Raw genomic sequence first — 11838 nt, 5'->3', positions numbered from 1 at the left:
ATAAGAGTAATGAAAGACAATGGGGTAAAGGATTCAAGGGTGATAAAGAGTACAGATTTGAACTGATCAATTAAAGAGAAATGATTTTCAAGATGAAAAGTGAGGACAAAGCAGGAGAGATCATTTGGGAAAGCATGAGGAAATTAAAATGACAGGATTTTACAGTATGGACTGATGTTTATGCATAGGAACTGGAAGAAGATTATTTGCAGAGGAATTTTAGAATTTTGAATGATGAAAATGAAACATTAGTCAACACAAGCTGAAAAGTGAATTGAAAGTGAGAAAGTAGAGGCAACTGAGGGAATGCATTTTTTTTGGAAGAGTTAGGTTATGAAAGAGAGAAAAGATTTGGAGGATTATAGGGTCAAATGAAGGTTACCTACTCCATAAAATCTAGTATATGATAGTAAAAAATTCTAATTCTTTGTGTGATCAAATAAATAAATAAACTTCCCTCTGTCTTTTAAAGTCCCTTTCAATTTATCCAAATCCATCTTCTTTTCAGCCTATCAATTACTCTCCTTCACAGCCTCTATGGTTCAGCTAAATTATCCTCCTTACTGTTTTTCACACACTACACTCCCAAATCTGTACTTCTGAACTGTCTATTCTCTTGTGTAACCAATGCTATCTCTTCACCTTCAACTCTTAGAATCTTGTTCCTTCAAAACTTAACTCAAGTGACACATAAAATATGAAACATTTCTAGATCTTCTTGGTTGTGAGAATACTTCTTCCACCTAATTGCTTTGTATTTTTAAAATATATTTTGTTTGTATTTATATGCTGTCTTTCCTCATAGAATGTAAACAGCTTGAAAGCAGAGATTATTGTATTTTTTTGTCTTGTATCTGAAGTGATGTCTGGAACATAATAAGTACAAAATAAATGTTTGATTCATTTTTATTGAATTCTCTATATGGAATTTCATTCTACTTATACAGATCACAACTCTTCTATAACTTGTCTTATTTTCTTAAGGGGTTACCTGGGGTAATGAGAGGTTAGTTAATTTTTCCCTTCTTCACACAGGTAGTCAGAGGATGTGCTCGAATCCATGTTTTCTTGATTCTTATGCCTAAGGCTAGCTTACTGTTCACCTTATCTTTCTGCCTCTCACACAGTAGTTAAGTGGCCCAGAAATATATGGGCTGTCAAGTGAATATCAAACAGGAATTGTCCTGGATAACTGAGAATTACCTAAGCCTGATGTAATTAAGATGCCAATGTTAATATATATGTTCATGTGAGTTTGACAGAATGAACTCTAAGGTAGATTTTCTCAGAGGGCAAAAAAAACCTTGTAGTTAGAAATTATCAAATATTTTTAAATGGCAGGAATCCATATCCAAATTTCATGTCAACACATTTCTGAAATTGCTGCAGTGGTTTTGAGTGTGCGTATATGTGTGCTGGTGTGTGTGTGTGTGTGTGTGTGTGTGTGTGTCTGTGAGTGTGTTTAACCTATTTAAAAAGCTAAAGGAGAACTCAAGAGCCTCACTACTCTCCTCTCAAAGCACTCTCTCTGCAGCGCTGCCTGGAGAGTCAAATGACTGCAGATAGGAGAGACCATAGGCAGCATCTCTCCATAACTGATGCTGGAAGGGAAGAACCATAGCTAAAACACTAAACACCTTCCTCTACAGTATTGCAGTAGTCAAGAAAAGAAAGATTTACTAATACAGACAGAGGGCAAGAAGAAAGAGGAAGTTTTAAAAGGAGGTGCAAGGAAATTAGAAAGAATCAATGGGGAAAAGAAACAATGGAAATAAAAGCTGGGAGAGTGGAGAAAACAATGGGAAATAAATAGTTTAAAATGACACTTTGTTGTGTTTGGAAAAATTGGACCATCAGAGTTATTTTCAATTTGAAAACATTTTCTGAAAGTGGGATCCATAGGACTCGCTTAAAGGAAGAATAAGAATGTATGTGCTTGTTTTATCATCTTTTATATTTTCCATTCTTGTTCTCTTATTTATGACTAGTTTAATTCAATGAATGTGAGAAAATTACCAGAATACTTTGTTGCATTATTTAACACTGATGATAAAAATATCAGTACATTTTTTAAAAAGTACTACTCCTAGACCGTTTAAGCTGAAAACCTCTCCATTTTGACTATTAACTTCAGAGTGATTTAAATGATTTACCAGTTATATTTTCTATGGGCAAAGCAAGTAAGATTTTAGATTATTCAATCTCTTATCATCAACATGATGTAAAATATATGAGTATTTGTGCAAAGAAGATTTAAAATATTCTTATCAAAATACTAACATGCATTTTAATTATTATGAATTGTCTTAATATAACATGAGTTCATTTTGCGAAAGTCAGAAAATAGTTATAGTATCATGTAACATCAAGGTTAATACTTCTATCCTTTGGCATATACACACAAGATATTTCATGTTGTTGGAACTTTTGGAAATATCATGTTACCATACCTAACATTTGTTCATAGGCTTTAAAAGGAAATTAAAGAAATTATGATGCTAAACTGTTCTTTAATGGAATCAAGAATCAAAATCAGATTTTGTGTGAGTTATTTGCATAACCACTAGAGAGAAGTATGGTCTTATTGTCTCAATGTACCCCAGGGGACAAATTTGATAGTGTACTAATTCTGCTTCTGATTCTCCTGAGACATTGGGCAAATCATTTCCCATTTCTCATCTGTGAAAATGACATGATAATACCTATTTTCCAGGAAATGAATGTTTTAAAACTGCCATGTATGTAAAAAATCCCCATGTTCTATATTAAGGCATGGAATTACTATTTAATATCATCTTTTAAAAATACTCCTTGGCTCATAGCAAATGGAGGTTCTCGAGTGAATGATGAAAGCATTGTTAATCTAGAACATCACTTCCTTGGTGATGAATGATGATATTGAACCACTTAGTCTAAAGAGAGAGATAAAAAATATATACTGCTATCATTTTTATATATATATATGCAACAGCTGTAAACTCAAATTCACAAACCAAATTACTGAAAATACTTTCAAAGTATTTTCTAGATGATAGAAAATCTACCAAAGGCATATAAATCCACAGGAAACAGTTTGAATAAGTACCAATGACAGTCATCATAGTCTCTTCAAACCTAGACTTGACCATAACACTCCTCCCACCTTAAAAAGTTTCTCTACCCGTGTCCTAGTAGTTTTCTTTTCATGCTGACAATATGTCTATCCCCTGGTCTTTTCCTTGGTTTGGTGAGTTACTCCCAAATCTCCATTTGAAGATACACATCATTATCTTTTCAAACCTTCAATACTCTATGATGCTTCAGATCACCTCTCCTCCTCACCTTTAAAGAAGTACCTTTCTGCTCCTCTCCTTTCCACTTTTCAAAACTCTGTTATATGTTATCTTCTCCTACAAGAAAGTACACTTTTTGAAGATGGAAATTGTCTTTCTTTTGCTTACAGTACTTATCACAGTGTGGCACAAAGTAGATGTTTAACAGGTTCTCTGTTTTTCTGGCTCCGTTTTGCCTTTCTATTTCTGTCTTTCTTAGAAATCACTTTACAAAAAAACAGTGAAAAGCATTTGGAGGGGAAGGGAAATCCTGGAGAAATCAAGTCTTGAAACAGTCAAGTATCACAGTAGGGCAAAGGACCTGAAGTCAGAAAGAGGAGTTCAAATACAAACTCAGATATTAATTAACTATATAACCCTGGGCAAATCATCTAACTTCTGCCTCCATTTTCTCCTCTGTAAAATGAGAATAATAATATGATCTATATCCCAGAGTTGTAAGGACAAAATGAGATATTGTAAAGTTCTTTTACAAACTTAAAGCAAAATGTAAATGCTAATTTTTGTTGTTATCAGTGCAAGTTCTGAGCATTCTAAGAGCATTTGTAGAAGAAACTGAAGGAACAACAAATATATACGTGTATATATATATATATATATATGTGTATATATATATATATATATATATATACACGTATATATATATATACACATATATGAAATGGAACAGATTTGTTGTAGTTTCTATATTGATCTGTTTTTAGGAACAGTACTAGGGAGAGGCTGGGTGGTGCAGTGGATAGAGCACCGGCACTGGAGTCAGGAGTACCTGAGTTCAAATCTGGCCTCAGATATTTAATAGTGATCTAGCTGTGTGGCCTTGGGCAAGCCACTTAATTCCCATTTGCCTTGCAAAAACCAAAAAAAAAAAAAAGTACTATAACTATAGGTCTCTAACATCTCAGTACCACATAGTAATGTGACAAAGAAGAAACCTCACCAAAAAAAACCCAACAACCAAATGTCTTAGTCAGATTCACTCATGAGAAGTCTGAATATGAGACATTCAGAAACTGATTATCAAACTATTTCAAGAATGATTTTTAAAAAAACATAAAAAAATCATAGCTGGATTATCACTAAAAATAATTTTGTGTTTATATCAACAATTATTAACTTAAATGTCATCCCTTATATCTCTATAAAATATTCATTCATTTATTTGTTTGTTTGTTTATTTATTTGTTTATTTATTTTTTAGGTTTTTGCAAGGCAAACAGGGTAAAGTAGCTTGCCCAAGGCCACACAGCTACGTAAATATTAAGTGTCTGAGACTGGATTTGAACCCAGGTACTCCTGACTCCAGGGTCGGTGCTTTATCCACTACGCTGCCTAGCCACCCCTCTATAAAATATTTATAAGGATGATTTTTAACAACATGAATGGCTCATCCATATTGGAAAAATAAAGTGGATAAAAACTCATGCTGATTAGATGATGACTATGGTGAAGTTCAATGATCAGTTCATGGAATTAATCTCTATATAGATGTGTATACGTGGCATGTGAATGAGTGTGCATTTATGGATAGATAAATATCATGAGTGGAATCCACACTAATTATGATCATGAATACATGGGGAATTAAATTTATAGGGCATTATAGTTCCTGGCACATGGTAAGTGCTATATAAATGTTAGCTATTTATCATCATCATCATCATCATCATCATCATTATTATTATTATCCAAACCTTTGTATTGTCAACAGCCATACATACTTTCTTGCATTGATTTGACAGTTTTTAAAGTCACATTCAGCAGATCTGCATCTATGTTAATTTTTATTTCTAGAAATTTTTTTAGTTTTAAAATATTTCAAAGCTGATACCTTGAAATACATAGAGATGTTTTAAAAATATATTCAAGATAATTTGCATAATCACAAATATCACTGAATGAAAATGTGAAAATGAGCTTCACCTGTTGTTATGAGTAAGCAAGCTGTAATGATATTTCATATTTTCCCTTTTACAATTCTTTTGTGCATTCTACAAGGGCAAATGTAGTTTAACCCACAAAGTAAATCAAAGCTTTCTTGAAAAGTGATTGCATAAATTAGAGTTAATGTCAATTTAATATTAATATTAAAAAGTTAATTGAAATTTAGTTCAATGCTTATTTGTTTACATATGCTATGTAAATTGGTTTTTAAAATATGGTACACAGATTTCTTTCTTATTTACAAGATATCAGCATCAAGTTTATATAGTTATATATATACATTTATTATACTATATGAATGAATCATGACAGCTGTGAAAGATCTAAATATGTGTATGTGTGTGTGTGAGAGAGAGAGAGAGAAAGAAAGAGAGAATGAGAGTATAGTGTTTTTTAATGATCACCAAGTCCTAAAAATGTTTGATCAGTTCTGACAGAAAATACTGTTGTATATTTTTTTACTTCAAAAATATTTGAACATTCCTCTGATTCACTCCCATTGTTTCAGATATTACTTTTATTTAGATGACTTTCACATCTATATCTATAGTGCTGAAAAGGACTGTCTTCTAATGTCCCAGTCATATCTCTATCTGTAGGATGTCACCACTTGAATATCCTCCCATTTCCATTTGCTACATGTCCAAAGCCAAACTCATTCTCTTTCTCTTTAAACCCATCCTTCCTTCTAAGTTCACTATTTCTGATGTGAAACCATCATCTCCCCAGTTTCTATTTTCAAAATCATGGAGTTATCATTGCTATTTCATTTCTTCCCATGTCTCATGTGCAACCAGATAACAGATATTACTGATTTAGCTAGCATCTATTCTTTATATAATCTTTATCACTACATGAGTAACAGGTCTCATTTATCATGCTGCTTGACTATTGAACTAGTTTCTTTTCCTTTGTTTTTGCAAGGTGATGGGGTTAAGTGACTTGCCCAGGGTCACACAACTGGGTAATTATTAAGTTTCTAAGGATGGATTTGAACTCAGGTCCTTCTGACTCTGGGGTCACTGTTCTATGCCACCTAACTGCCCCCCTGAACTAGTCTCATTTAACAAGTCTTCTCACCTCTACTTTTCCTCCACCCCCCCCCATAATCCATCATTCATACTGCTGCCAGAATGACCCTTAATACATATGGATTTAGGAATGCCCTTCTTCTGCTTATAAACTTTTGATGTTTCTGTGTGTTCTATAGAATTCTATTGAGGTGACTTGGACTGACTGACATTCAGATCTCTAGCATAATCAGGCAGCCTCCTAACCCATTATACCCTGAGGTCCTTGAGAACAGGGTCTATTTTATGTTCTTTTTTTTTGTATTACCAATACTTAGCCTGGTACACAGTAGGCATTTAATAAATGCTAGCTGACTGATTAAACTTTCCAGGCATGTTCCCTATTATTCTTCTCAAAGCACTAAATCCATTCTCTGCAAACTATCACTCTGTGTTTCCTAAGCACATTCTTATCTTTCTTCCTTCTATACATATGCTAATATTATTCCTTATAGCTAGGATATAGAGCCTCCTTTTTTAAAAAAATCTAACTTCTAAGCCACATCTTTTCAGGAAATCTTCCTTGACTCCATCTCTCTCTTAATCAATATTTCAATCCCCAAATCTAACATAGCACTTTTATTTTGAATCTATGTAATGTGCTTTTAATACTGTATTCTATAATTATAGTCTATTTTTAAACTGTCTTTGTAGTATTTTGTTATTGGAATGAAGGCAAGGACTGTATATTATCAAAATTTTGTAACTTTCATACTGTCCAATTGTGCTCTGCACACAGTAGGAAGTTGATAAATATTGCTGAATAAAACTGAATTGACCTAGGATCAAGTAGAGTCTACCTTACTGATCAGTGGTAAAAACTGATTAATAGGTGGTCAATAGAGACCCTTTGAAAATGTTTTGCAGCAGCTCTTGGTATTTGGAAATAGTGGTTATATGAATATGTGGCATAATACTTAAGTCTATAATCAACTTCCATATACTTCTATACCTTTTTAATCCCATGTGATTTTGGTCTATGTCCTTTTAAGTTTTTTTAATTTTTAACTATTTAATTATTTTTAATTCTACTTTAACAAATGCCAAATAAGATGAATATTGTACCATGTATTAAGGAATAAAAGTTTTATAGTTAAAAGCAGAAAAATTAAATGTCTCCTTTTCAATCACAATGCAATAAAGTTATATTTAATAAGAGATCTTGGAATTTAAGACTACAAATTAATTTGAGACTAAATAATCTAATTTTAAAGAATGAGTTTGTTAAAGAACAAATCATAGGAATAATAAGTAATTTTATTAAAGGAGAGATAATAATGAAACAACATATCAAAACCTTTGGAATGAAGCAAGGCAGTAACCAGGCAAAAATGTTTATTTCTAAATACATCAATAAAATAGAGAAAGTACAGACCAATGAATTATGTATTCAATTAACAAAAACAAGGAAAAAACAAATTAAAAATCTCCAATTAAATACCAAATTAGAAATCCTAAACAATAAAATAGAGATGAATAAAACTGAATGTGAGAAAGCCATTGAATTAGTAAATAAAATTAGAAGTTGGTCTTATCAAAAAAGAGAAGACTAAATTACTAATATCAAAAATAAAAATGATGACTATATCACTAAAGATGTAATCAAAGCAATTATTAGTGTGTTTTGTCCAATTACATGCCCATATATTTAGCAGTTAAGTGAAATAGAAGAATATTTACAAAAAATATAAGTTCCTTAGCTAAAAAAGTTGTTTATAATTGTGATGGGATACTATTGTGGCATAAGAAATGATGAACTGATTGATCTTAGAAAAACACAGAAAGACTTGCATGAAATAATGAAAAATGAAATGAGCAGGACTGAGAATGTTATATATAGAAACAATAATATTGTTTGAAAAATAATTGTGAACAACTACATTATTCTGAGTATTATAAATAATTAAATGAATTATAAAGGCCCTATGAAATAAGATGCTAGCGGCCTCTAGAGAAAGAACTGATGAAAAGAAGTATGCAAGGTATTGTTTTGCATATATTTATAAATCTGTGTCAAATGATGGCCTTTTCTAGTGCAGGATGGGGAGGCAGGGAGACAGTATGGAATTTAAAATGCAACAAAAATAAATTTAATTTAAAAAATGAGATGAGGATTTCTATATCTAAATCAGAATAGGAAAAGAGGATTAGGTATGAAGCTATTAATCTGTCAACATAGTTTGTTTCTCTAAGGATACAACAAATTCAATTCATTTTTTCTTTCTTTTTTCTTCCTTTTTTTAAACTAGTTCAACAAATTTATGATCTAGTTTGTAAATCTTCATAGAACATTACAGATTGTGATGTTTTAGCTATAAGTTGCATATGACTTTTCTTTTGAGCAACCTGGTCTTTTTTCCTAGGAGAAGGACATTTTGAGATGCTTCCAACTTTTCTTTTTAATTTCCCTCATGTTTTTTTTTTTTCATAGTCTTGATTCTCTTCTATTAAGTTTACATTGCATTGGAAATTATAGTTTTTAGGTACTCTGAAAACTTTTTAGGAGATCTTTATCTTTCATTATATAGTGCATAGAATCCACAATATTTAGGTCCATATTGTGCCTATTACATACTTTAACACTGAATTTGCTTTATAATTATAATGAGGTAGGTGTTTGATATAGAATAGAAGAGCCACTATCCACATCTCTCTTATGGACTTTCAAAGACTATATTTCCAGTGGTAGTTCTGATAAGACTTATATGGAGGTAAGAAGTCAATACCAGACTGATCATTAGTCCTTTCCACATTGTATTCATGTCCAGTCATTTTCATCTGACCTTCTTTCATCATGGTCTTGTCTATGTAAAAGGTTAAGAAGCCACAAGGTCAGCAGCAGACCTGGATGATTTGTCAAGTTAATCTTCATACAATACTTTGGCATAGATCATCTTATTCCTTCCTAATGAACATAAGTAATTTGGCAGATGGTATCTGTAGGTGACTCAGGCTATCATTTTACATTTTGATGTGTTATACTCGTTTTTATGTTGGATTACTAAGTATTTTCATGTGTAAGACTCCATTTCTCTCTTTCTCTTCTCTGGTTCCAATTTCAGTTTGTACCTCTTGAAATAGACCTTACTCTTGGTCATTTTAGCAAACTCTATCTTGACAGATAATGAACAAGCTAGCTGGTTCAATGGATAAAGTCTGGAATCAGAAAGACTCTTTCTTATGAGTTTAAATTAAGGTCTCATTCACTTACTTGCTATATGACCCTGGGCAAAGCATTTAACTCTATTTGCCTCAGTTCCTCATCTATAAAATGAGTTGGAGAAGGAAATGGTAAACCACTTCAGTATCTTTGCCAAGAAAACCCCCAAAGAGGCCACAGAGTCAGATAGAAATGAAAGGTTACTGAACAAACTGAAAAATACTTTCTTAACCCAGAGCAACATGTACATTAGTTAGATAAAGAGTAGTATTTGTTTCCATGTGTCATAAAGTTATTGAAGAAAACTAAAAAGAGGTCACAAAGAGTGACACACTGAACAACAATAAAATCTTGCCAAATAATACCTCTCCCTTTTGCTTAGCATAACTTAGTAACCTTTAAATGTTAGGGGAAAAGGACATGGACCTTTGAACAAGTTCAGTATTTTATTTGCCATTTAAAGAATTGGGGGCGGCTAGGTGGCGTAGTGGATAAAGCACCGGCCTTGGAGTCAGGAGTACCTGGGTTCAAATCTGGTCTCAGACACTTAATTACCTAGCTGTGTGGTCTTGGGCAAGCCACTTAACCCCATTTGCGTTGCAAAAACCTAAAAAAAAGTTGTAAAAAATTGCTTGAATTGCTTTTGTTTCCTATTGGTCTTTCTTTTGTTCTTTCCCATACATTTAAAAATACTTCAATGATACTCCTGTCTTGATTTGCTTCTTTTTCTCCTCATTTTAGTAACTATGACTAATCTCCCTTATTCTGCAATCCTTCTCTTCAAATTATAAAAAATAATGATAATCTTTGTATCAGTTATGAATAGTCAGCAAAACAAATCTCCATTTTTGTCATATCTGTAAATATGTCTTATTCTGTTTGTTGAAATATTCATCTCATTTTTTTGGAGGTGGGTAGCACATTTCTTCATTATACTTCTGAAATCAAGATTCTTCATATTTTACAGTCCTTGCATTTCTTTAAATCCTCTAAAGAGGATCTCTATATGCTTGAGATTTATTTCCATTTCTTTTAATATCTTAAACATATCAACGTAACACTGTTTTTCTACCTCTCCCTATTGACCCTTGATAAACCCTTTTATATCTTTGAGAAAATTTCTATATTCTTTGTGTTCTAAGGCTGTACTGAGATCAATCAGCTCATTTGCAAATGTGTTGTCCATTCTTTGGTCAGCCAGGAAATTAGGTATCAGTTCTACCCAACCAGTGCAAATTGGCTGAATCCTACCACTGCATCAAGTGTTCTTACAGGGCACAGTCCTGGAGAATTTGTGTTTGTCAGGCTGGTTTTGCTTCCAGTTGGTTTTGCTCAAAGGCTGAAAACTCACTTCCCAGATGAAGATGTCATTCTCAACTCTTTTTCCTGTCCAACCTCATCTTCAGGATAGTGGCAGTCCAACACAAGGGCCTTTTTGGCATAGACCTTCATTACCTCCACCTTGAAGTTTGGAGTTTATGTTGAGTTCAAGTCCTTGCTGTTCTTGGGCTTTTTGTCCCTCTGGTGGCTCATCATCAAATCTCAATGGGATACTGTTGTGACCTTGATCCTCTCTCTCGCCAACTAATCTCCAGACCAGTTTGGCTTCTGTTCATTGTATAACCAGTTCCCAATCTCCTGGACATTTTGGGGAGGTATATGCTTTTCGAGATTTTCCTGTCCTCTTTAATTTCATCTGTCAGGAATTCGGCAAAGTTCATATTCCCCTGGCACATTCACAAGCACAGGTTCTTTCTAGAATCACTACAAGAAGCAGGGGGACGGGGCCTCTACCAGTGGCAGAGTCCTCCTCCTTGGAGGCTTCCAAAACCCTGGGTGGCATGGGTTATGGTTAGTCACAGTGTCGAGAGGGCAGCAGGCCATCCAGTACAGCCATGACCAAGACACATGGGGGGTGAAAACGACAGAAATCAGAAAGACCAAAAGCCTCATTTCTAAAAAGAAACAGAAATACAAGAGGGGAAGGGTTATTTATAGAAGGTATGGAACAATTGATATAGGACAGGTCAAATTAATCTGCATATGTTAAGTGCTTTCCATAGTCTGTATATATTCAAATAAGCAATGTAGTGGATAGAGTACTGGGCTTACAATCAGGAGGAATTATATTTCTGAGTTTAAATCCAGTCTCAGATATTTAATGAGCAGTGTGACCTAGAGTGAGTCACTTATCCTTTTTGCCTTAGTTCTTCATCTGTAAAATGAACTTGAGAAGAAAATGGCAAGCCATTCCAGTTCAGCATTTTTGCCCAGAAAACTCCCAATGGGGTTGGATTAGGGTATATTAATGTATTGGAAAAGCAATCAAATA

General features: G+C 33.3%; 1 pseudogene; it reads right to left on the bottom strand.

Moving 5' to 3' along the window:
• Positions 1 to 10584: 10584 nt before the first annotated feature.
• Positions 10585 to 11416, bottom strand: LOC141522860 (complement component 1 Q subcomponent-binding protein, mitochondrial pseudogene; annotated as a pseudogene).
• Positions 11417 to 11838: the final 422 nt, after the last annotated feature.

The sequence above is a fragment of the Macrotis lagotis genome, chromosome 4, assembly GCF_037893015.1.
Source record: "Macrotis lagotis isolate mMagLag1 chromosome 4, bilby.v1.9.chrom.fasta, whole genome shotgun sequence".
NCBI classification, from domain to species: domain Eukaryota; kingdom Metazoa; phylum Chordata; class Mammalia; order Peramelemorphia; family Peramelidae; genus Macrotis; species Macrotis lagotis.
The sequence above is the reverse complement of the archived record's forward strand: the minus strand, read 5'-3'. Positions and strand labels throughout refer to the sequence as shown.